Source organism: Chionomys nivalis, chromosome 7 (genome assembly GCF_950005125.1).
Source record: "Chionomys nivalis chromosome 7, mChiNiv1.1, whole genome shotgun sequence".
NCBI classification, from domain to species: Eukaryota; Metazoa; Chordata; class Mammalia; order Rodentia; family Cricetidae; genus Chionomys; species Chionomys nivalis.
The window spans coordinates 67995926-68022555 of record NC_080092.1 but is presented as its reverse complement, the minus strand read 5'-3'; the positions used below and the strand labels follow the sequence as shown (position 1 = coordinate 68022555).

General features: G+C 42.3%; 1 protein-coding gene, 1 non-coding gene and 1 pseudogene across 2 annotated transcripts in view; 2 read left to right on the top strand and 1 right to left on the bottom strand.

Moving 5' to 3' along the window:
* Ppm1e (protein phosphatase, Mg2+/Mn2+ dependent 1E) overlaps positions 1–26630 on the top strand; it is a 147173-nt gene that overhangs the window by 35037 nt on the left and 85506 nt on the right. The gene's annotated exons all lie outside the window — the stretch shown is intronic.
* Positions 11754–11862, top strand: LOC130878929 (U6 spliceosomal RNA). The gene has a single exon (XR_009057536.1). It is a non-coding gene; the product is annotated as a U6 spliceosomal RNA (small nuclear RNA).
* LOC130878860 (small nucleolar RNA SNORA70) lies at positions 23733–23856 on the bottom strand (annotated as a pseudogene).

Below are 26630 nucleotides of genomic sequence, written 5' to 3'. Positions count from 1 at the left end.
TTGTGGCCCAGGTTGCCACTAGGATACACACATAGGCCTGGGGTCTGAGCCACAACCTTGTTAGAGTCTGGAGGCCATGGTGCAGCTGGGACTGTACAGATCTGGGTGGCCAGTGTTTCCACCCAGAGCCAGGATGTTATCCAGGTTCAAGCTGCTGCTGAAGGCCATGGTCCAGTTGCAGCCTGGGTTTGTGTTAATGTCTGTGACTGCACCTCAGGGTGCCAGAGGGACTATGCATGTTGAAATCAGAGGGTCATGCTGTGCTGGCCCCGCCCCCACGGGCGAGCTGGTCCTCGTACCTGCACTCGGGAGAGATGCCTCCAAGCAGACCCTGACGGCAAGGGCACAGGGGAGCTGGCTCCACCCCTTGCCTGAGGCAGGTGGCCTGAACTAACTAGCTCAGCTGTCAGCCAGGCCCACAGCTGGGCCTTGGGTTGGCGCACTCTGACATCTACCCCATCTAGGACCCACTGGAGCTCGTGAAGGGACTGTTCTGTGGAACAATACTGGCAGGATCTCCATGATGAGGGGTGACCATGGGAGATCCAGAGGAGTTGCAGTGAGGATCGAGTAATGATGGGGACCAGAAACCAGAGGCCTTGAACCAGACAGGTGGCTCATTGCAATGGATATTTGCTAGTAAAGCTGATTGGACAAAAGGCTGTCCTGTGTGACACACCACTCCCAGTGCCACCAGGATGAAGAGGTGCTGGAGAGGCGGGACAGGAGAAGGGGAAAGGATTTTGTTTTGTCTTGTTTTTGTTTGCTTGTTTGTTTTATTTTATTTTATTTAAATATTTATTTATTACGTATACAATATTATGTCTGTGTGTATGTCTGCAGGCCAGAAGAGGGCACTAGACCTCATTACAGATGATTGTGAGCCACCATGTGGTTGCTGGGAATTGAACTCAGGACCTTTGGAAGAGCAGGCAGTGCTCTTAACCATTGAGCCATCTCTCCAGCCCCTGTTTGTTTTATTTTGATTTTTTTAATTTTCTTTTTTGGGAGGCACTGCAGGAGTGAGGGGAGGATATGAGGAGACCATGAGGTGAGCGGAATTAGGGTGCACAATGTGATATTCCGAAAGAATCAATAAAGAAATCGTGTTTTTAAAAATCTTTGAAAAAAAATTGGACACTTCCTAGGTTGTTGTGGTGGCACATGCCTTTAATTCCAGGGGGTAGAGGCAGGCAGATCTCTGAATTTGAGGCCAGCCTGGCCTATAGAGTGAGTTCCAGGATAGCCAGGGCTTCATAGAGGAACCCTGTCTTGAAAAAAAATCTGAATGCTATTTTTCTGGATATCCTCTGTGTTTCTTTATTTGCTCAACCAGTGGACATTTGTTTTCATATTTTGGCTTTTATAAGTGGTGCTGCAGTGAACAAGGGAATGCTAGCTAGCATCTATATAAAATGCTGACTTCACTTTCTTTGGCTGTGCACCCAGAAGTGGGGTTGCTGGATCGATCATATGATAGTTCTATTCTTAGTTTAAAACCAATTGAGGAATCTCCATACTGTTTTCCATAATGGCTTTGCTAATTTACACTTCTATCAGCTTTATAAAGATCCTCGCCCACCCCACAGCCTGTCCAACGTTCACCTCTTATCTTTTACCTGGATAATGATGTTTGAACACCTTTCCATTTGCCTATTGGCCATTTGTATGTCTTCTTTGGAAATGTCTATCAAATCCTCTGCCCATTTTTACTGGATGATTTGTGCTTTGCTGTTCATTTGTGTGAGTTTCTTATATATTTTGCATTGGCCATGGTGGTGCATGCCAGTAGGCAAATACCAAAGAGAATGTGAGGCAGGATTCCAAATTTGAGTTTAGCATGTATGCTTAAGGTATAGAATATGATGGTTTGCTAGATATATACACATTCATGCATATACTGTAAATGACAACTGCAAAAATGCCACATGTAACTGTGTACTTTGTACCTCCGTTCAGGGGTTTCCAGTCTGGGCAGTGTTGGCATTTCTTTATTGTGGAACAATGATATGTTTAACAGCATACTTGTCCTGTACTTCTTAAACCCAGTAGCACCTCTGTCTACTAAAACAGCTAAAGACCAATCTCCCCTTGGGTGAGAACGACTGCTTAGCAGAACCTGTATGCAGTAAAGTTACAGAGGGGCAGAGATAACACCAGCAACCCCTGAACTAGTGTGTTCTGTCACCCCTTTCTTCTAGGCTGCCAGGACTTAGGGGTAAGTAATACACTAAACAGATGAGGGAATGTGGTTCCTGACTTTGCATTCTCTCTCTCTCTCTCTCTCTTTCTCTCTCTGTATGTGTATGATCATGTATTCATGTGTATACAAGTTCATAAGTGTGCATGTATATATTGAGGTCAGAGGTCAACATCAGAATATCCCATCTTTCTCACTTGCTTATCTACCATATATTTCAAAAAAGGGTTTCTCCCTAAACTTGGAGCTTGCCGATTGGCTAGAATAACTGGCTGGCAAGCCCCAGGGCTCATTTTGTCTCCAGAGCACTGGGGTTACAGATGTGCACTATTGCACCCGGCACTTACAGGGTTACAGATGTGCACTATTGCACCCGGCTCTTACATGGCTGCCAGGGCTCTGAACTCAGATCCTCATACTTATGTAGCAAGCACTTTACCAAGTGAGCCATCTCCTCAGCCCTGTCTTATTTTCTTGTTCATACTGAACATTTCCTTTAGCCTGCTTTGGGGTTGTATACATAGTTGCTCATTATTTCATATAGTCATGGAGATGTTAAGGAAAGGGGAAGCTTTTCAAGTGAATAAGAATAGCTTTCACCTTGCAGGTTATGATTCATTAAATTTCATTATTATAATAAAACTTTAGAAATCTATCTGCTTTTGCTTTATCATCAGCAGTTTTTCCTTTGAGGCCTGCCAGGAGCCTTGAACTCCAGGGCTCGAGCCACGCTCTTGTGCCAGCCTCTCAAGACGCTGGACAGCAGGTGTTTGTCACAGCACGCAGCTTTGCCATTTACTTTGTACAAGCTCCAAATAGTTTGACCAGGTACAATAACTCTGAAACAGTCCCCATTACAGAAGCTTCATGCTTTGGTGCTGCTGTTTTTGTGATGCTGAGGGTGAATCCAGGGTCTCTTGCATACTAAGCTGCACATTGCTACTGAACCGTGTCCTCAGATGCTTGCCATTATTCCTTAATGATGTCACTATCTGTACAAAGATAAACACATCCTTGTTTACTGATAGAATTGCATGCAAGATATTCTGAAGTAACAAATATGCAGCTCCACAAAAATTGCCTTGGAAAGTAATTGTTTCTTTTCCAATTATCAAAAGTCTGAAAAAACTTTTAACCTTTAGTAAAGAAAGCGAACCTAAAGGTGTGTGAGTTCTTACCATATTCCCATCCCATCCCCTCCCCTTTGCCTCTGATTTTTTAGACATGGTTTTCTCTGTAGCCCATGGAAGCCTGGAACTCACTGTGTATCCCAGTCTGGTCTTAAACTCATGCTGACCCTCTTATCTCAGCCTCCAAGTATAACCATCTTGTTCAGTTCATACAATTTATTTCAATATGGATCCAGACCAATATTGGTAAACTGTTTTTGCTTTTGTAAGACAAATCTCATTGTGTAGCCCAGGTTGGGCTCAAACTGATGATTCTCTTGCCTCAGCCACCAGAGTTGTGATTATAAGTGTGCACCGTCATGCCCAACTTACTCCTGGTATTGCTTTAGGGTGAGGTTTGGACTGTTCTGATAAATTAATATATCAATCCTGACAATTTAATCTTGTAAAATAAGATCAATTTGTCAAACAAGAGGTAAACTATAGGGACTGGAGTGATGGCTCAGGGGTTAGGGGCACTTGCTTCTCTTCCAGAGGACTCAAATTTCGGTTCCTTGCACCTACATCAGATGACTCACAACTGCCTCTGTCTCCAGCTCCAAGGGGATCTTAGGCCTTTGCCCTTTATAGGAACCGACACACACGTGCACACACACAATTAAAGACAAAATATTAAAAAAGAAGATTCATATGATCTCATCTGCTAAGTAAGTGGGGCACAACTCTGTTTAGTTCCCTGTGGCTCTATAGACCTAGGAAGCTGAAGTCTTGAGAAAGACCGTGTTGTGTTCTCTGTGTGGCTGCTAACTTTCTGAGGAAGGTGCTTGCTTCAGACTGTGCATCGGGGTAAGTGTGAAGGGAGTTTATCAGAAGTTGAAAACTGATTGTTTTTATGAGATCTGACTGTTTAAAAACTATTATTGACACTTTCCTTCCTTCCCTTCTCCTTCCCTCCCTCCCTCCTTCCTTTTTTTCCTTCACCCTTCTCTTTTTCCTCCCTGAGACCCATTCTTATGTATCCCATGCTGTCCTTACTCCTGATGCTCTGACTTCATCCCTAGCACCCCTCCACTCTTAGAGACAATTGTATGTGTCCAGTGTTATTTATATGCTGTTTATTTGAGATGATCTTTTAAATGATTTATTGATTTTAATGTGTGTGTGTGTGCTTGCATGAGTTTGTGTGCACACATACATGCACAAGTCTGTAAAGACCAGGAAAGGGCATTATTACTGTAGAACTGAAGTTACAGATAGTTATGAGCTGCCAGGTAGATGCTAGGAACCAAACCTCGGACATTTGCAAGAGCAGTATGTGCTCTTACCTGCTGAGCCCAGAGGTTTGTTTTTATGATGTCTCCTAGGTGATTTCAGACTCATGGGCTCAGAGAGTCTTCCTGTCTCAGCATGCTAAGTAATGGACTGAAGGTTTCAGCTACCATGCTTGGATATATGTGTCCAGTGTTACAAGCTTTTGTCTCTTCAGAATTTCCTTTGTATTTACATATCCACAAAGATAAAATACTGGGAAGAATGGGAAGGGGAAGAATAGTGGGGGTGTGCTCAAAGCACATTATATACATGAAGGAAAGGTCTCTATGAAAGCCGGTGAACATATCTTCCATGAACATATATCAATAAAATGGGGTATTATGTAGTCTTAGGAACCATTATAGTGGAGTAATTATGAACAAGAGTAGCAAGCATGAGCAGTCATGAAGAAGAGCCTAGTCTGCAGACTGGTCAGCTCTGCCTCTTTTGCTGCCTCAATTTCCTCATCTGGGAAATAGGAAGGTAAGGTGGCTGTGATCATTAAGTGATTTCTATGCAAAGCACCCCACTTAATGCCTGGCCTGTGACAGGTGCTTGCTCCCAAAATCTGTACACACCATTGTTGCAAGAGAGGGCCCCCTTGTTCGTCCCTGCCGCCCGGCTAGTTAGCCCTTGAAATAATCACACAGAAACTGTATTAATTAAAACATTGCTTGGTCCATTAGCTCTAGCATCTTATTGGCTAACTTTCACATCTTGATTTAACCCGTTTCTATCAATCTGTCTATCACCACGAGGTTGTGGCCTACCAGAAAAGTTTCAGCATGTCTACCCCTGGCCCTGGGCCCATGGTGTCCCCTTGACTCTGCTTTCTTCCTCCCAGAATTCAGTTCTGTCTTCTTTGCCTACCTAAATTCTGCCTGATCAAGGGCCCAAAGCAGTTTCTTTATTAACCAATGAAAGGAACACAAAGACAGAAAGACCTCCTACACCACACCATGTTTAGAATAGTTAAAAACTGAAACCAAGAGTTATGTTAGGGGGCTGGAAGGAGGGCTCAGTGGTTAAGAGCACTGACTGTTCTCCCAGAGGACCTGGGTTCATTTCCCAGCACCCACATGGCAGCTCACCACTGTCTGTAACTCCAAGATCTGACACCTCCACACAGACATATGCAGGCAAAACACGAAGGCACAGAAAAATAAAGAGAAAAGGAAAGTTGTATTAATTTAATGCTTAGTTCAACTAATTAATTGAATCAGTTGAAAATGAATAATTATATTGTGCAAAATTGACAGTTTATTTTATGTTAATTAGTATGTACTTTATGTTAATTAGTAAATGTAAAGATAATTATTTCTGGTGATTTTTTTTTTTTTTGAGACAGGGTTTCTCTGTAGATTTGAAGTCTGTCCTGGAACTAGCTCTTGTAGACCGGGCTGGCCTTGAACTCACAGAGATTCGCCTGCCTCTGCCTCCCGAGTGGTGGGATTACGCCACCACTGCCCGGCTCTGGTGATATTAGTGACTCAAAGATGATGCTTTGGTGGTTTATATGGGCATGCTTGATTGAAGCAAGATGAATTGTTCATACTACACAGGCAGAATTTTTCTTAAATGGTCAAGTTACATTCCACCTGCCAGTACACGGGAAGAAAGGGAGGGACAGAGTTGATGGAGGCAGTGCTAGACATACTTCATCTAATTGAACATTTGATTTTTTTTGCAATTTATTTAACAAAAAGGGCTAATTTTTTGAAGGTGATTAAAATTAACTATACAAAAAAGCAGAAACCGATTTATAAAGAGAAAGCCCAAAATGCTACTTTCTGCAGAAAACCCATAGTCCAATTTTATTCAGACCATAGAAAAGAGAAGTTTCGAATACATTAGGAGAAACTCAGCTGTTGGTTTGGGGTGTTTCAGCTGGAGGCAGGCAGGCGGGCAGGGCCATCTGCTGATGTAGTTGACTTGCTACTACAGTGTGTTCTGTTCTCAGAGCACCACAGTTACATTCTAGAACAGTCCTCTTACAGTGTCAGGCATAACACTTCACACCACTCGTTCTTTGGTTATTTGGGCTTCTCATTCAGTTAAAAAAATGTTCTTCAGTGCTAGGAATCGAATCCAGGTCTCACACATGCTAGACAAATGCCCCCTAGCCCCTGAGTTACTGCCCAGGAAAGTTGTTTCTGTTCTTACAGCCCACCTCAGGAGTTTCCCGGGATCATGTTGGCCGTACCCTTGCCTATAACATCAAGTGAACCTCCTATGCTCACACTTTGCAGGCAGAGTAAGTTCAAAAGGTGTAAGTGCTTTGTCAGCTTTCAGCAAGGATTCTTTTGTTTGTTTGTTTGTTTGTTTGTTTTTCTCTTTCAAGACAGGGTTTCTCTGTAACTTTGGAGCCTGTCCTGGAACTAACTGTTGTAGACCAGGCTGGCCTCGAACTCACAGAGATCCCCCTGCCTCCGTCTCCCAAGTGCTGGGATTAAAGGCATTTGCCACCACTGTCAGGCTCAGCAAGGTCCAAAACAAGAACAATGTTAGTTTGTTTTTGTTCTTATTGTCCTCAGGAGGAAGAGGGTCATCTTTTGTGTTTCACTAAATGACCACAATTGGTTTGTTGTTGTTTTAAAGCATTTGCTTTTTTATTTATTTATTTAAGACAAGGTTTCTCTGTGTGTATCCCTGGCTGTCCTAGAACTCACTCTGTAGCCCACGCTGGCTTCAGACTCATAGAGATCCGCCTGCCTCTGCCTCCTGAGCACTGGGATAAGGCCTGAGCCACCACCGCCTGACTTGCTTTATTTCTTAAATGATGTGTATATGTGTCGATCTGTGCAAATGAGTAGAGGTTCCCAAGAAGTACAGGAATTACAAGAGGTTGTGAGCTACAAGGGCCCTGGGAACTCCCACACTCAGGGAGGCAGAGGCAGGCGGATCTCTGTGAGTTCAAGGCCAGCCTGGTCTACAGAGTGAGTTCCAGGACAGTCATGGCTGTTATACAGAGAAACCCTGTCTTGAAACACACACACACACACACACACACACACACACACACACACAAAGTAGTGAATGAGTTCTCTTAACCTCTGAGTCCTCTCTCCAGTCCTATTGGTTTGTTGATTTGTTTGTTGACAGGGTCCACACTGTGCCACAAGCTGGCCTGAAAGTCAGTATGTTGCTTAGGCTGATTTCAACTTGCAACGATCCTCTTGCCCCAGTTACCCAAATAGCTAATATTAAATGATCTACCACCATGCCAACCCCCTTTTTGTGATTTTGATAGTGAATTTATGTTTGTTGATACTTTATCTTGAGACTGTTTTCCACACTTTTGATAGCATTTTAGGTGACTTATCTTGGTATGATTTTTTTTTCCCAGAGTAAATTAGTCTTCTATCGGTTTGAAATATTTATAGTTGATTCACTAAGGAGAAAATTGGAAGACTTAAATATCTATAATAACATAAGTGGGAGTCTGCCTTTTAAAATAGAAAATCTAAATTCATCTTTTGGATTATAGTGTCAAAAGTGATGATCTTGGTCTGGGTTATTTTTCATGTTCAAAGTTGATTATTTTCTATGGACTGTGCAATCAGAACAAAATTGGTAGGAAGAAAATGAAGACACAGCTGGGCAGTGGTGGTGCATGCCTTTAATCCTACCTAGCAGGCAAGCAGATCTTTGTGGGCCAGCCTGGTCCACAGAGCAAGTTCCAGGATGGCTAAGGCTACACAGAGAAACCCTGCCCTGAAAAATCATCAAAACAAAACAACAACATCAAAAACAAAACAAAAAAACCCCCAAACCAACAAAACAAAAAAGACATCTGCTAACTGGTGTATAGGCATCCATGTTACCCCAAATCTCCCTTTACTTGTGTCTATAAGATGTTATTGATTATTGGCTAACAGACACAAAGTGAATGGTTTTCTGCTGCTCCTTTGTCCTGACTTGTTTTATGTCAACTTGACATAAACTAAAGTCATCTGTAAGGAGGAAACCTCAGTTGAGAAAATGGCTCCATAAGATTGGGCTGTAAGCAAGCCTATAGGGTATTTTCTTAATTAGTGATTGATGGGGGATGGCCCAGCCCATTGTGGGCGGGACCACCTCAGGTGGGTGGTCCTGGGGTTTATAAGAAAGAAGGCTGAATATGGGAGCAAGTCAGTAAGCAACACCCCTCTGTGGCTTTATCATCATCTGCTGCTTCAGGCTTCTTTTGGGCCAACCAACTCCCAAATCATAACACCGAGACTTAGTTCTGAATGCTCAGCCCAGCCTAGGCTCTTTTCTGGATAGCTCTTTTAACTTAAATCAACCTGTCTCTCTTTATCTACCCTTTGCCTCAGGGCTTTTTACTTTTCTTTCTGCCTGTATATCTCACTTTCACTGCTTCTCCGTCTGGCTGGCAGCTTTCTGGCCCCCAGGCCTCTCCTTCTCTTTCTCCCTGTTCTCATTTCCTCCTCTCTTTAGATTCCTCTTCCTATTCATTCTCTGTACCTGTCAGCCTCGCCTGTCCTTTCTCTGCCTAACTGTTGGCTGTTCAGTTCTTTATTAGACCAATTAGGTGCCTTAGGCAGGCAAGTGAAACAAATGCATCTTTATATAACTAAGCATACATCCTTACATTGCTAAGCAGATGCCATACAAACAAATGTGGCACACTGTTACACAGTTAAAGTAATATTCTGCAACATAAAACAAATGTAATATATCTTTGCCTAGTTAAAATAATATTCCACCACATCCTGCTCCATTTGAATTCTTGCTTTGGCTTTCCTCAGTGGTCTATGACTGTTGATATGTGAGCCAAATCAACTCTTTCTTCCCCAAGTTGCTTTTTGGTCATGGCATTTCATCACAGCAGTGGTAAGTGACCCTGACTGGACTTCCTCTAATGCAGTGGTTCTCAACCTTCTGAATGCTGCAACGCTTTAATACAGTTCCTCATGTTGTGGTGACCCCCCCCCCAACTATAAAATTATTTTGTTGCTACTTCATAACTATAATTTTGCTACCGTTATGAATCATAATTTAAATATCTGATATTAAGATATCTGATATGTGACCCCTTCAAAGGGGTCATAGCCCACAGGTTGAGAACCACTGCTCTAATGGCATAATTTTATTTTTGCAGTTTGCATCCTTACTAGTAACCCTAGTGTTTGGGAGGCTGAGTAAGAAGTGTCACCGTAGGGTGCTAGCCTGGGCTATGTAGCGAGGCCTCACGTCCAAACAAACAAAAAACCAAGCTCTCCCCTCAAACCAAGAAAGATTTTATTATCATTTTTATCCTTTGTTGTTAAAAGATAAGTAAATGAAGGCAGGACAGAAGTCTCAGAATTCTGTTTTACTTTTGGTTCTCTAAATTTGTCAAGGAAAGGGGACATTGTAGTGCGCTCTTCATCAACTCTGTGTGCACCTGTGGCCATGCTGTGCTTGACAGCGCCTCACCGCGTGTAGGAGAGTGCTGGGCACGGAAGCTGGTTTCCGTACTTGTGCTCCAGATAGCTTAGACTCACCTCACTGTCTACCTTTATTCCTACATTGTTTAAGGGGCAAATTTTGTCTTAACCATAAATAGCACACATTGTTTTCTTCTGCAGGTTTCCTCTTGTCTATTTTAGAAGCAAGCAGAATATAAATCATGGAAAGAAGTGTCTCTTGTGTAGCTCACTCTTTTTTTTTTTAATTTATTTTTTAAATTTTTTTGAGACAGGCTTTCTCTGTGTAGCCCTGGCTGTCCTGAAACTTGCTCTGTAGACCAGGCTGGCCTCCAACTCAAGAGATTCACCTGCCTCTGCCTCTCAAGTGCTGGGTCTAAAGTTGTGCACAACCACACCTAGCTTCTTGTAGCTCAGTCTTAAAGTCCAAAACAGTGGTCCATGTTTGTCCTAGACCAGCAGCCCAGTAGTCATCATAATTGGTAACACAGTGAGAAATGAAAATTCTTAATTTTTTTAATTCTTTATTTTTGATGCTTTAAGTCTCTGAATTGCTTCCCAAAAGACTTTTGAACATTACCTCCAAAATATGTTCATTTGCTTCCAAATAGTCTTTTGTTTAACTTTTTCTCTCCCAAGGAAAATTCGACCTCTTTTATGGCAGGGGCTATATTTTACCTTTATCTCTTATCTTAAAATCTGGCCCCCAAAGGTTTTCAGCCTCTCCAAAATAACACTTCTTGACTGGCTTGTACAGCGGGACTTTGAAACCTCATTCTCGTGAAAGCATCTTGGAGTTCTTCTTACCATCATGGAAATTTTAGGTGGAGAAACAGCCGATCTAAGATGACTTGGGGAGATTACCATCTTTGCAGAAGGATCCTAAGATGTCTTTCTGGATCATTTGCCTTTGGATATTGCCAGATTGCCCCTTATCGCAATGAAAGCAGATATAGGAGACTGTACTGTAATTAGCCAATTCTGTCATTCCTGCCAAGCCAGTGAAGGTTCCTCATTGTGAACACATTCTGCTGCCAAGAGCTCAATTGGAACATTGTGCTTATTTATGAGGGGATCTGAGTGTGAGCAATTTGGCTTCAAGATTAAATGAGGGAATAGGTTGTATTGATAAACCTGATGTAATATTAGCCTTTTAAGGGGAAATTATAGTGATAAAGAGGAGAATACGTAAAGTATTGAACATCATGCAAAAACAAATCAGAAATCGAAAACTCTTTCATTTACTTTCCTTGCTTTCTTTCCTCTTATCTGTTTGGAAAGTGGACAGATGTACTGGAGGCAACCTAGCTCGGTGTGTAAGCAGCAGATTGGGACACAGTGCACAACTAGGTGCACAGGGTCGGGCAGTCCAAGTCAGTGGATGCTTACTACAGATGTGGAACTGTGATGGGCAGTCTGTGGGACACAAAGCATCTTCATGAATATGTGCATGCATACGAAGTTCCCAAGCCTTCGTAAAGATGATCTGACAGAGCTGGGCGTGCTGGCACACACCTGTATTTCCAGCACTTGGAAGGTGGGGATAGGAGGATCAGGAGTTGAAGGCTCTCCTTAGATATAGCGACCTATCAGGTTCAAGTCCAGCCTGGGCTACCTGAGGACCTATCTCAAAACAGCAAAAAGAAAAACATACATATAATAGAAATGAAATAGATGAGTGAATCACAGGAAATAGAATGGGTGCTTGCTTCGGCAGCACATTTACTAAAATTGGAACAACACAGAGAAAAGATTAGCATGGCCCCTAAGCAGGAATGACTTGCAGATCTGTGAACTGTTTCATATTTTTTTGAGAGTCAAATAAAACTTATCTGGCAGCATATTTAAAATCTGTAATGTATTTCACTAATAGAATTTAAAATAATAGACATTTTATCAAAGTCATTATTTTTTGAAATGTCATTATTAAGGTCAGTTTTTCTCTTCAACTTGTTTTTAATCTAAACTGATTTATCACATTGTGGATTAAAGTGCTTGAAGGTATAAAAGAAAGGAAAATAGAATGAGACAAATGTTGAGCAGGGTTTCCAAGGAATAGGAGAAAATGAGTATTGTTCAGAAAATCAGAGCACTGTGGTGGACAGGGAGCCCTGGCTTCTGAGCAGGCTATGTGTTGTTGGCATGGGCATGGCCAGGTAAAGGATCAAAGTGCCTCAAACCCATGGCAAAATGGCAAAGCCTAACCCTCAAGTAAGGCTCAGTAATGGCAAAACCTTTCTAGGTTCCTGTGTGGATGTTGATAGTGTGGGCAGAAATGTCCACGGGAACATTTCTCTGGGTGATTATGACGTGAACACTGCTCCCCACAGAGATTTTCCTATAAAGGAGGAGCTAGACTCTCCTCTGTTCAACTGTGTACCATAAACCCTGCTTCCGTGTTAGCTGTATAGCATAAACCCTGCCTCCCTGTTGAATTGTGTACCATAAACCCTGCCTCCTTTGTTGGCTGTAAACCATGAATCCCACCTCCCTGTTCATCGGTATAACATGACACCACCTCTGTCATTTCTTTATTCCCTGGCTGCCCCATGCTCAGGTCAAATCCCGGGAGTTGTGCAAGACTGTGGCAAGAATGAAAACCCTGTCGGCTGTCCCCACCTTAGTCCCAATTACTTGAGAAGCTCTGATGGCTCACTGGACCTCAGGCATTTGAGAGTAGCCTGGACAACAGAACAACATCCCATCTCAACAATAAAGTATAAAATTAAGTTGGTTCTAGAAAGGGAGTGCCATTCTGATGGATGGAGCAGGTGGGAGTGAATCCGGCAGGCTCTCACTGCGAGGGAGGGTTAGATGTGGGTGCGTGTGTTTACTGACATACCAACCTTGTGTGAGGATAAAGGAGAATCTAAGGTAAACCTGGGGTATTAATAATTATTGAAATAAAGATTTGTATCGTATTTTCACGTACGCATTTGAGAATTTTAACAGTTTTGGGGGCATTTGTTTCAACTTCCAATACATTCATGCTCCTATATGATTTCATTTGGGAAGACTGGGATTTGAACACATTGCCACTTCAGGTGGTGCAACCTGGGACACATTTCTCAGTATCACTGTGAGTCCTATGTATGTCGTGCACTGTATCCAGTGAATTGTTTCAGGGCTGCTGCATAGGCTCTGCACTACCTCATTCTGGGCAGCAGGCACCCAGGCCAGGGCTTGTCAGTGCGTTTGTGTAAAGAGCCAGCAGCTTTGCCAGCTGCAAGGTATCTGGTACTACAACTCAAGACTGCCAGTGTCGCACAAAGCATACAATGTATAAACATATAAGTGAGAGTTTTATTTTATATTATTTTATTTTTTAGTCTTGCTCTGTAGTCCGGGCTGTGCCCGATCCATGCCTAGCTTTGCAATGCGATTATAGTCTAAGAAAATGTCCATTTCTGAAAACACAGGCAGGACCGGACTAACTACACTCTGAAGTTTGATAATCAAACAGACCAAAAGATGAATGGTAAACCTTTAAGGTGTGAAATTCTGTGGTACAGATCATTTTAAGAAGGAAATTTAAGAATGTATTAATTTTCTAGCCTAGCTCATGTGGCTCCTGCAGCATAAAAGCCGACCAGTGGATTCTTAAGTAAGCCATTTAAACCTCCCCTTCAACTCCAGAATCCTCAGTTGGGAGATAAAAGCCATCCTCTATCAAATTAACTATAATTAGGTATGTGAGTAAGAGCTATAATATGTAGATGTTGTTCTGGATTTCTTACAGGCAGGCTAAGTAGGAATTACAACTGAGACATCGCAAGTGAGTGCCGCTGCAGTAACATCCTCATGTACGACATGGCAAGCAGCCTCCAGCCCAAGGACTGGGCTGCTCAGGGTCTCATGTGCTGTTTGGGCTTTGAGCCAACTAGGAAGGATTTTTATCTGCAGGGAATACGTATTGCTTTGGAACTTCTGGCTTTGCAGAATTACTATATAGTAATAATGTCTTGATTTGTCCAAATCCACATGTCTGACAGCCTACCATGATCTCATTCTTGAAATATGATTAATAATAAAAATCACAAATATTATGCTAGGAGTACTTAAGGAATGGGCTGGTAAGGGTTTTTAAAGTGAGAGCCCTCTCAGCCCTGTTTCTTTTTCTTCTTGCTTGTCGTCTCATGGTTTCTATTGCTCTGAAGAGACACCATGACCACAGCAACTCTGACAAGGAAAACATTTAACTGGGGTGGCTTGCTTACAGTTTCAGAGGTTCAGTCCATTATCATCATGATGGGGAGCATGGTGGCAACACGGTGCTTGACAAGTAGCTGAGAGCCCTACATCTTGCAAGCAACAGGAAATGGTCTCAGTGTTGTACTGAGGGAAGCTTGAGCAAAAGAGACCTCAAAGCCCCCACCCCCCACAGTGACACACTTCCTCCAACAAAGCAACATCTCCCTTTGGGGGCCATTTTCTTTCTAACCATCACACTTGTTTCTTTGGAAAGGTTTATTTGGGATTCCTGTTTTATGGGTCATTAGCTCTATTGTTTTCAGGCCCATGCAGAGCTCTCAGTTATGGCTTGGATGGAGTATGTGGTGGAGGCTGCTCCTCTTGAAGTAACTGGGAAGAAACAAAACAGTTTTGTTCCTTTGAATATTTTCTGTGATTTTTTAAAACCTCAGTTATTCAAAAAGTTTGCTTATCCGATTATATAAATCAAATGCTGATTTTTTTTTTTCACTAGCACTAATGTTGATACTTGGTCATCTCCTTCGACCTTGGGGGTTCCAGGCATAGAACTCAGGTACTCCGGCTTGGTCGCAGCACCTTTACCCTCTGAGACATCTTGCAGGCCCTTGACACTTCATTTGAGTCTTGATTGAGGAATAACAAGTTAATTGATCTTTTTTAGGATATCATTGGCTAATCCTATTTAAAAATTTCCATTGTAGAGTTGATTATAATGTTGCATTGCATTGTAATAGTAACTTTATTCGTCAATTCTTTTTTGTTTTGTTTTGTGTAGCCTTGACTGGTCTGGGACTCGTAGCAGACCAGGCTGGCTATGAACTCACAGACATTGCCTGCCTTCCTAAAGGGTTGCACCATCACATCCAGATTGTGTATCCACCTCTAATAGTTATCATCTCAAAAAAGAGTAGGATTTTCTATTTTTAAATGGTTGTTAATTTGTTTTGCGACAAGGCCTCACTGTGCCAGTGGCCCGGAACTTCCAATGTAGCAAGCTGAAGCTAGAAGTATTGGTACATGCCTGCAATCTAAGCACTTGGGAGATAGAAGCAGGAGGATCAGGATTTAAGGCCATCCTCTCTTAGTGAGGACAGCCTGGACTGTGTGAGATCCTGTCTCAAAATAAAAATAAAAATAAAAATAAAAAAGACTGGGATAGCTTTAACCTCGTAGTGATTTTTCTGCCTCTACCTCCCAGCTGCTAGGTTATAGGTGTACACCCTTACCCAACTAGGATTTTCTATTTCTTTTTCTTTTTTCTTCTTTCTTCCTACCTTTCTTTTTTTCTTTATTTCTTCCTTCCTTTCTTTTTTTTGAGACAGGGTTTCTCTGTGTAGCCCTGGCTGTCCTGGACTTGCTATGTAGACCAGGCTGTCCTGGAACTCACAGAGATCCTCCTGCCTCTGCCTCCTGAGTTCAGGGATTAAGGATATGTACCATTACCACTCAGCTTTTTTCCTATTTCTAAATTTAAAAATATTTTATTTTCTTTAGTTTATAGGAACATTATAAATATATATTATACTTTAAATTTTTATTATGGTAAGAGATATATTATTGTGAAATTATAAGAAATACATTTGTATTATGACACACTATTTATACTCTGGCCACTTTATACAATGTCTCCCTTTCCCAGGCCCTGGTAACCTTCTTTTGATTTTGCTTGCATATAAGTTTGCCTTTCATGCCCTGAGATATTGCATAGAAATTAAATCAGGTGCCGGGTGGTGGTGGCGCACGCCTTTAATCCCAGCACTCGGGAGGCAGAGGCAGGCGGATCTCCGTGAGTTCGAGGCCAGCATGGACTACAAAGGGAGTTCCAGGACAGGCTCCAAAGCTACAGAGTAACCCTGTCTCGAAAAACCAAAAATAAATAAATAAATAAAAATAAAAAAAAATAAAAAACAAATTTAATCAGGCAATATTTATCCCAATTTCCATATCTTAGCGTTTTAAGGTTTATCCATGCTGTACATTTATCAGAATTTCTTTTCTTCCTTTCCTTCCCTTTTCCTTCTCTTTCCCCTTCTCCTCCCTCCTTCCCTTCGAAGTCCTTCATTTCCCTTCCCCTTTGCCATTTATTTATTTATTTAGTCTCAAACTGTATCCCTGGCTGGTCTCAAACTTCCTGCAATCCTCCTGCTTAAGCCTCCTGAGTTGCTGGATTATAGACATGAGCTATCAGAATTTCATTGGCCAAATAGTTGTGTGTGTGTGTTTGTGTGTAACATTCTGTTTATCTAATTTGTCTATTTACATTTGGATTCTTTCTCCCTTTTAACTATTGTGAATAGTGTGTGTGTGTGTGTCCATGTGTTGCTGGGGATAAACTGCAGGCCTCCTGCATACTCAGTGAGCACTTTACCAGAGCTAGTCCTTACCTCATAATGCTGCTAGATGCTGTTTTCAGTTCTTTTGGTTGTGTACGTAGGAGGAGAATTACAGGATTACATGGTAATTTTATGCCTAACGTTTGAAAAGCTTTCAACCCTTTCCACAGTGGTATACATTATAATTTAAGAGTTAAGAATCTTTTTTGAGGGGCTGGAGAGATGGCTCAGAGGTTAAGAGCATTACCTGCTCTTCCAGAGGTCCTGAGTTCAATTCCCAGCAACCACATGGTAGCTCACAACCATCTGTAATGGGGGTCTGGTGCCCTCTTCTGGCGTGCAGGCATAACACAGACAGAATATTGTATACATAATGAATAAATAAATATTTTTTTTTTAAAGAATCTTTTTTGATTTTTAGACAAGGTCTCATGTAACCCAGACTGGGCTTAAACTGACTACCTAGCTCAGGATAACCTTGAACTTTTTTCCCTGTGTCCCTGTGTGGACACAGGATCCCCCTGTGTCCACCTCCCAAGTACCAGGATTATAGTGTATGCCCAGCTGTGCAGTGCTGACATCAAACCCAGGGCTTCTGCGTGTTAAACAAGCACACTGCATCTGATCTACGTCCCCAGCCCTAGAATCTTAGTTTTTAAACGTTGATTGTTTATTTTAAGGTAAGAAATGTCTTAGGATTTCATAAACCACCATATGGAGACAATAGCATTTCTCGAGTTGCCCTTTTAGAATTTCCTTTTTCGCTTCTTTAGATTTCAAACACTCAGTACTGGTGTCTTTGGCATACATTCACTGAGAAGCTAGAAAGATGTTTCCATTCCAGCAGCACGTGAAGGAAGCACGCTAAAAATAGATCATGCCACTTTCCACAGAGTTAACACTTAGGGCTCCCAAGCAATCTAAAACTTACACGATGACAAAACACTAGGTTTTTCTCTTCCTTGTTAAAAAGAAAAAAAAGATTTTATTTTACTCTGTGTGTGTGTGTGCGCGTGCGTGTGTGTGTGTGTGTGTGTGTGTGTGCGAGAGAGAGAGAGAGAGAGAGAGAGAGAGAGAGAGACTGAATGCCATGTTGCTCTTGCAGAAGTCAGAGTACAACTGTCAGGTTGGTGGCACCTTTACCTATAGAGTCACCTTTACCTATAGAGTCACCTTTACCTATAGAGTCACCTTATTGACTCTAGATTTTTACTTCCCACAAAATGCTTGTTTCTAAATATGTATAAATTGTAGTGGTTTTCAAAGTTAAGTCTGCATTGTATACAAACTGTTATCAATATTATGGTTTGAAAATAAATAACAATGAGCTGGACATGCTGATGCAACCCCAGCACTTGGCAAGACTGATGTGGAGTAAGCTTGTGAGTTCAAGGCTAGCCTGGGCTACATAGCAAGAATCTGTTTAGGCTGGGAAGAGTTGGTGCAGGAAGGGAGTGGGGCAGGGAGAAATGGGAAAAGAGAGGAGAGGGGAGGGGAGAGGGAGGGGAAGGGAGGAAGGAGGAAGGAAGGAGGAAGGAGGAGAGAGGAGGAAGGAGGAGAGAGAAGGAGGAAGGAGGAGAGAGACAAGCATTCTAAACAGAAGAAATGAAGCAGTACTTCACAGGAAAGGGTTTAATGTTTACTGTATACCAGGCCCTTTGCTAAGCACTGTGAACCGTTTTCTGATTTAATCCCTCACTAACACATTTTGAGTCAAAGTTCTCACTGTATTGTACAGCGCCTGGGAAACAAGGCGCATAGACAGGTTAAACGGTGTCTAAGGTCAAGTCAAGTAAAGAGCAGTAGGTTTGTTTTGAATTTAAGGCGTCCTTAAGTTTATTTAGTGACACTTGTTGGCCCTAATGATGAAGATAATATCTTTAATCCTGTATGGAGTTCACAGGAAAGATGAGTCCCACATAGTGAATATTGCACGGACACACTTATAACAAGGCAACTGGACTTTCATCAAGGTGCTTTGAAGACGTATCCTGGGCTTTATTTAGTGTCGTTACCAGATTCACTATTTTCTTGGTATTTCAGGTTCTGGCAACTCATATATGAGTCAATGATAATTAGATCAAACAGGTCCCGAGAGAGGCTCACTGTCGACACTTGTCACTTGCTTTCTGTTATGGCTTTTGTAGTGACTCTCTCCCCTACTTCCTTGAAACTTGGTGTTTTCTGGAAAAATATCTTTATGTCAGCCTCATAAAGATAGGAGTCTTTGAAGAGTTCTTGGTAGTAAGTGGTCGGCACATATTTGATGATAAATATATAGATGCATTGCTTCAGTTGGGTGTTTATTTTAGCACACTAGGTTATGGATTTTCATATATACTTTGTTTCTGTTGGTTTTTTTCCTCCACAGTCCTCCCCCAATACATTGCTTCCTCTTTATAAACCCTTGTCAAATAAGATAATGGAAGTTGCTACTAATTACTGTTGTTGATCTCTGCTCCCCTAATTGTCCATAGCCATACTTGTAATTATATATGTTTTCATGAGTATGTTAAAGTAATATAGCATAGTGATAAAGGGCATGGATTTTTGTGTCATACTGACCTGAAATTGTTCCTGGCCCCAGGATTAATTGTGTAAACTTAGGCAAGGCACTAAATATCTCAAGCCTTGAGTTTCTTGTCAGGAAAAGATCCTTTGATAATATAACAGTCCCTTGTGTTTCTTTCTTTATACAGTTTTAATTACCTGTAATTAACTGCCATACAAAAATAATAAATGGAATTTCAGAGTTAATAACTCGTGTTCTATTCTGAGTTGCATGATAGAATCCCACACCATCTGCTTGGGATGAGGTTCATTCCTGTGTGCAGTGTGTCCAGACTGTATATACTACCCTCCTGATAGTCACAAAATATCCATCTTGATTATCAAGGCAGCCGATGTTGTCGCAGTGCTTTGTATGCTACTCACCGCCCCTGCATCCCTAAGCACAGCGGTGATGCTGGCAGTTCAGATAGGCTTCTGAAGACTGAGCACCGCTTCCTTTCAAGGAAAACCAGAACATTCTTGACTTGGCAGGAAAGAGGAAACATATGCTGAGGTTGCTAAGCCATACAACACACCATTTTGGGAGACTGCATTCATATCGTGTGCGTGCACGTGTGTGTGTGTGTGTGTGTGTGTGTGTGTTGAGACAGGGTCTGACTGTGTAGTCCAGGCTGACCTGGAACTTGGTTTGTACACCAGGCTGGCCTTGAACTCAGAGATCTGCCTCTGCCTCCTGAGGGCTGGGACTGAAGGTGTGCACCACCATGCTCAGTATATATTATAGTATATTTATTATATTTATTTGATCTCTTCTGTGCCTAGATAGTAAACTTTATTATAGGTTGTATGTACAAGGAAAGTCATCCCCGATTTCAGGCATACACTGAGTGTCAGACTTTATCTCCCGTAGTAAGTGGGGGCTGCTGCGGTGACCCACAGTGCTGCTGTGGGATTATAAAGATGACATGCTTGATTTGGTAAAATAAGTGCAAGACTCATAATGGTTCACCGTTTTTTTCCCGTTTCAAATTACTTAAAATTCAATTGTAGAAGATATGATCAAGGAACTAAAACATTGTGTTTTTTAGGCTACAGAATGGCAATTTGTTTTACTCCACTTATGCATATCAATGGCTAAAACACAGACTGTGGCTAAGGTAAAGTCAATAAAATAGACTGTGTGCACACTGGTGTTTGCTATTTCATTGCCATGCCCAGACTGCAGAAAGCCCAACAGGGTTGTTCTGTGCTATATGTTACTAAGATATGCAAAGTAATAAAATATACAAAATAATAAAATAAATAATAAAAATATACATAAGGCTCTGGATGCAGCTCAGTCTGTAGAGCACTTGCCTAGCACACATCAGCCCTGGGTTCAATCCCCAGCACCACATAAAACATGGGCATGGTGGCACAGATTCGTAACCACAGTATTCAGAGGTGGAGGCAAGAGATCAGGAGGTGGAGGACAACCTTGGCTATACACTGAGTTGAATGTCAGTCCTGTCTCAGAAAAAAGAATATATATATTTTAAACTCTGCTATGACTAAAGGGATTCCTTGTGGAAATGAGTCAGACTTAAAGGTTGGTAGCAGTGGTCTTGCTATTTTTAGATAGATATCGTGCCGTGTGAATAACAAGCTACAAAGACCTAATAGATACCAGAATTGCCATTATCAAGTAAAGTATAACTGAATTTGAAGCATTTACCCCTGGGCTCAATTCCATTGGTAAGATCAGACTTTTAAAGTGCAAATGGGAAACAGTTTATATAGGGTGATTGTATTCTGTGTAATATTATAGATCTTCAGCTAAACTTTACATTTTAATAATCACCTGGAACAGGAAAGAATTTGATAGAAAAAAATGTTTTATCTAAATATGAATATTTCTACACTTAAGCCCCCTTTCCAGTGGGTGCTACTTTGAGACCAAAATAATAACATATCCTTTCATTTAAATGAAAACACGGTAGGTGGTGAATGGCTTAGGACCAGGCAGGCCCTTTCCTGTGCAACTGAAAAAGCTTCCTCCCCTTAAGAAATGAGGAGAGTTGGAGATAGAGCAATGGCTGAGATCCTCTTCAGTGATGATGGAATTACTCTTGAGAGCCTGTGGGACTGCGACAAGGATTATTCTGGGTTTACTAATTCTATCCCATAAATAAAGGTTAGGGTGGGGGACAGGCTGGGTGGTGGGATGGCAGAATCTTGCTGTTTACTAGGTCTTCACATCTGCCTATCTAAATTGGCAAGACCCCTGCTGAGGTTCTGATTCACTCACACAAGGAGTTTCCCTTACTCATGATCATACTTTAAACACCCGTGAACATGGTCTTTTCTCAACATTTCCCCAGCCAGTCTAAAATTAGATCGTTATTCACCAGTCACGTGCCATTTAGTGTGAACTCAGTCCGTCAACCAGCTGCTGATGCCTACCCGACGTGCGTCGAGATAATGAGGCATCGAGAGGTGGCAGAGGAAAAGGATCATTTTATGCTTAAGATGATGAAGCCACGGCTTGAAGTGGGAGTTGAAGTAGCAGCTTCAGGAAGGAGGCTGCAGATGACAGCTCAGCTAAAGACAAGGAGTACAGAAAAGATGGAAGGAAGGACACATTAAGAGAGGTAGACAGGTGACTCTGTGTGTGTGTGTGTGTGTGTGTGTGTGAGAGAGAGAGAGAGAGAGAGAGAGAGAGAGAGAGAGAGAGAGAGAGAGAGAGAGAGAGAGACACCTAAGAGGGCTACATACAGTATCAACTGAAATAAACAGTAAGCATTATAGAGCAAGAACAGAAGTGTAGCTTATGTAGTTGTCAAGCTGGTTTTTGTTGAGTTTGCTAAGAATTAGAACAGCCTCTGAGTTTGCTCTATGGTTAACAGGAAGGTTGTCAATGTTGAAACTACCCCCTCTTGCTCTTTTAGTTTGGCCTTATGTCAGGATTAAGTATTCTGCAAATAGAATGTGTTAACATTCCTAAAGGTGTACCCATAGACATTATGATATTTCTGTTTTTCCAGGGGTGGTGGTGGTGGCACACACTTTTAATCACAGCACTCAGGAGGCAGAGGCAGGAGAATCTCTGTGAGTTTGAGGCCAGTCTGGTTTACAAAGCAAGTTCTAGGACAGCTAAAACTGTAACCTAGAGAAACCCTGACTCCAAAAACCAAATGAAGGAATAAAAGCTATTTCTGTTTAAAACACTGACTGGCCATTAGTAGAATGTGTGGAGTTTATTGTGCTTTTGATGCTTAAGTATAAGGAATGTAAGTGTTTGATCCTTTAGTTGGTAATTACAGTTATGACGTCAGTCCGATGTGCCATGCTGTTGGGATCTGCTGTCAGAGCAGATCTAATTGATTCTGTTGTTCCGGATCTGTGCCAACCAAAGGCTGTCACAGTCCATTGCCCACTTGCTCTCCTGTCACTTGTAAAAACAGTGAGGTAGCAAAGGATAAAAAAGGTGTCAGGGGACTGGCTTAGCATTGTTAGTGCTCTGCTTGCTTGACCTGGGGCAAACTTGTCAAGCTTGATTTGTTTTCTGATCTTTAAAATGAGAGCAGTAGTATCTGCTCTATTCATATGGAAACATGGACTGTGAAGACGGGCGCATAAAACTGTTGTGAGCACCTTTTAAGGGTCCAGGTTTGGTTCCCAGCACCCACATGGCAGCTAACAACCACCTGTCACTCTAGTTCCAAGGGATCCAACTCTCTCTTCTGAGCTCTGAGGGCACAAGGCATGCACATGGTGCACATGCAGGCAAAGCATTCATACACATAAAGTTACATTAAAAAATTCAAAAGACAAATAGGACTGAGCCTCTTCACTTCCCTTACCTAAGAATTGTATTTAGTGTAAGAGGAGCAGAGATGGGCATGTTCCTGCCACCTAAGCACCTGTCGAACTGCTGGACAGACTGAATATGTGGGAAAGCAATTATAACAGTGAGAATCCATCCAAAAAGACACTCATGGTTGACATCCCAGATGTAGGAATGGCTTCTCAGGACTGTTGCCACCCTGTCCCTTAAAAGATGCAGGTGAAAGGGCACAGGCTTTAAGCCCTGGATATACTTTATATATAAATGCAGAAGGATGGTTCTCAAACATCGGTAATCAGTCTTCCCAGTTTGAAAATAACATTGCTAGGAGGCATCGGGGTCACCAGTGGATGAGTTCTTTGGTCAGCTTGTTCTCATTGCAAAGGCCTGACTGGCCTGGAACTCTGTGTATAAACCTGGCTGGCAAACCTTCAGCAATCCTCCTGCCTCTGCCTCCTAAGCACCTTGCAGGGGATCATGGATGGGGTTATATCTGACTCCAGTGTCACCAGGCTTGAGCTTCTTCCAGCTATCATGTCCAAACTTATCTGCCCTCAATTTGGTGAAGCACTTTTTCTTTGATAAGTGGACTTTCTGGCAGCCAGCAAACTTGAGCTAGACTCTCCATAGGATCTCAATTACATGTTCCTTATTATGCAGTTTGCTGTGCATGGACATAATGACCTGGACAATTGAACCATGGACTGTACTCTTAGTCTTCCCAAAACCCCCTGCATACTTGTCTGGAGCCTGGACTTTGGGCAGCACTGATATGAGAGACATGAATAGTCACAAGAAAACTGTCTCCAAGGTCCCTTAGGGCAACCCATACAAGTGACAGCCACATACATACCAAGAAGGCTGCCGTTTGCATACCAGGCCTACATAAGGGAAGGAAACTGCTCAGCTTTATTGACTTCTGATTTCTTCTTTTGAAATGGACTCAGCATGTAACCCAGGTGGAATTCAGAGGCTCAGTCCTCCTGCCTCAGCCTCTTGAGTCCTGGGTTTGCAGGCACGCAGCACTGTACCTGTGTCGTTGTTACTATCCAATGAACTCAGGCTGGCACAGCTACTAAGTATTGTTTCATATAAACCCCAGTGTTTATGTCTTTGGGTATTGACCTGTACATAATTGTCTTCCAGAGGACCTGAGTTCGGTTCCCAGCACCCAGGTCAGGTGGTTCACAAATGCCTGTAACTTCTGCTCTGGGCATCTGATACTTTCTTTTCAACGCCATAGGCACTTGCACTCACATTCGTACAAATTCACATACATATACATAATTGAAAATACTGAATCAATGGGTCAACACCCAGGAGCGCTCGCAGCCCTTGCGGACCTGTCCCTCCAGCATCCACATGGGAACTCACAGCTGTGGCTCCAGTTCCAGGGGAGCCAGCACTTCCTCAGACCTCCAAGGGCACTAGGCATGCAAGTAATACACAGGCATAGATGCATGAAGACATAAAACTCGTATACATAAGAATAAATCTTTAAATAAAAATAAACATATTTCTGTTAACAATAGTTGATAGTTTAGAAAATTTCATTAACATTGCTTCTCTGACCTCACAGGTGTTCATGGTACGCACACATGCACACGCATGCACACACACACAGACAAGGAATTAAAAAACAACTAAATAAAAATGTAAGGGCTTCAGCTCTCTGCTTTATTTGCATCATTTATAGTTCATTTTAATATTTAAGGTTCAAATATTGGAATAATAGTTTTAGTTTTAGTGTTCCCTGACTTTTTCTTAGGTTTATCAGAATAAGTGAAAATTTGATGTTTTCTAAAGGAAATTTTACCTGGACATATCCAGCTGTCGCATTTATAAATAGCTGCAGATGTCTACAGTAATGAAGGATTTACTCAGGTTGTTATGGCAACTAAAATTCCACAGAACCTCAAAGATAAGCTATTTTAAAGGAAGAGAGTACATTAAGTGTACATTTAACCCATTATACAATGAAATTATTGCTCACTATCTTTCATTTTAGATTTTAAAAGAGAAATTAGTTTTAGCTCAGCAAGAGAGTCTCCCACTGGATTATAGGCTTGAGTATTCTTTTAAGGGTTCCTGTGCACTGGCGGAGGTGCTGGCTGTTCACACTCACCCTCCTCCTCCCGCTGCCCCCTCCACCAGCCCTCTGTCTGCAGTGTTGAGGATAGAGCACAGGGCGTCAACATGCTAGGCAAATGTCCTACCACTGAGCTATGCCCCCAGACCCAAATTGTCCTTTTGTAATACGTTGTGTGCTTGTTTAAATCTGCTGGCTAAGGTTCAAGGTTTGTTTCTGAGTCCTTGGGATATGACAAAGATTGCACTGGGCTTTAAATCCATGACCTCACCAGAAAGATTCGCTCAAAAGACTTAGAGTTATACTCTTAGAAAGCCATTGGATAAGTTGATCTTTCTGGACATGGGGGTGCATACTGATAATCTCAGCACTAAGTATAAGGATTCCAAGTTTGAGGTCAGCCTGCACTAATAGCAAAATTCAAAAAGAAATACATTGCAAACTAGAGAGATGGCTTAGTAGTTAAGAGCACTTGCTGCTCTTGCAGAGAAAACAGGTTCAATTCCCAGTACCAGCATGGCAGCTCACAACCATCTGTAAATCTAGTACCCTGAGATCTGACATCCTCTTCTGGGCTCTGTGGAAACCTGCATGCACATGGTGCCACATACATACATCCAGGCAAACACATATACACATACAAATCAATGTTTAAAAAAGTAAAGCAGTTTCTCATCAGTGGGTCTGGAAGTAAGATTCTAGAATCTGAAGTTTTCTGGTTTGCTGCTGGTGATAAAACTCAGCACCTTGCAAATACTAGGCCAGTGCTTTGACATTGAGCTACATCTTCTGCTAGACAAGTGTGTTGTGGGGAGGTGAGGTGGCGGTGGTGAGACAGGTAGCCAGAGCTGGCCTAGAACTTGCCATGTACCTCAGTGGGCCTTGAACTCATAATCTTCCCGCCTCAGTTTCCTGGGTGCTGGGATTACAAGCATACACTGCATCCCTCTTCCAGAAGAGATTAAAAAGTTGTAACTTTTATTCACTGCCATGCAGACATTTTTTTGTAGATTTACTTTTATTTATGTGCATGTATCTGTCTATGTAAGGCATGTGTTTGCTGTAGAGTCCAGAAGACAGCATCAGTCCCCTGTATCAGGTCCAAAGGAAATTCCAGTCCCCTAAATTCTAGCACCCATTCCCCTCCTCCAAAGGAGTCAATCCTCATCACTGTCAGAAGGGACACATGGCTGTCTGTGGTGCCTGTCAGCATCCTAAAGAGCATGCTGGCTTCCAGGCTCACTCGCTACCTGTGGCTTTTCTCAGCTCTTCTCGCCCTGCCTCTACTCTCAACTTCTCCAGCTCGCCGGGCTTTCCTTCCTCGGCTTCTCGTTCCCGTAGAACCCCGCCATTGTCGCCTTGCTTTCTCTCGATCCCCACTCTTCTGGTAGTCTCTTTCTTGTCTCTCCCTCTCCCTCTTCCTACCCTCTCTCCTCTGCTGGCCATCTTCTGTCCATGCTCTAGACTCTTCCGGATGTCTCTGGCTGCGTTCTCCTCCATATCTACGACAGAAGCCCCCTCACCCGTACCTTGTCTCTGGCTGCATTCTCCTCACCCGTACCTTGCAACAGTCGTTTCTTCACTTTACTCCCCTGGGGCTGGAGTTA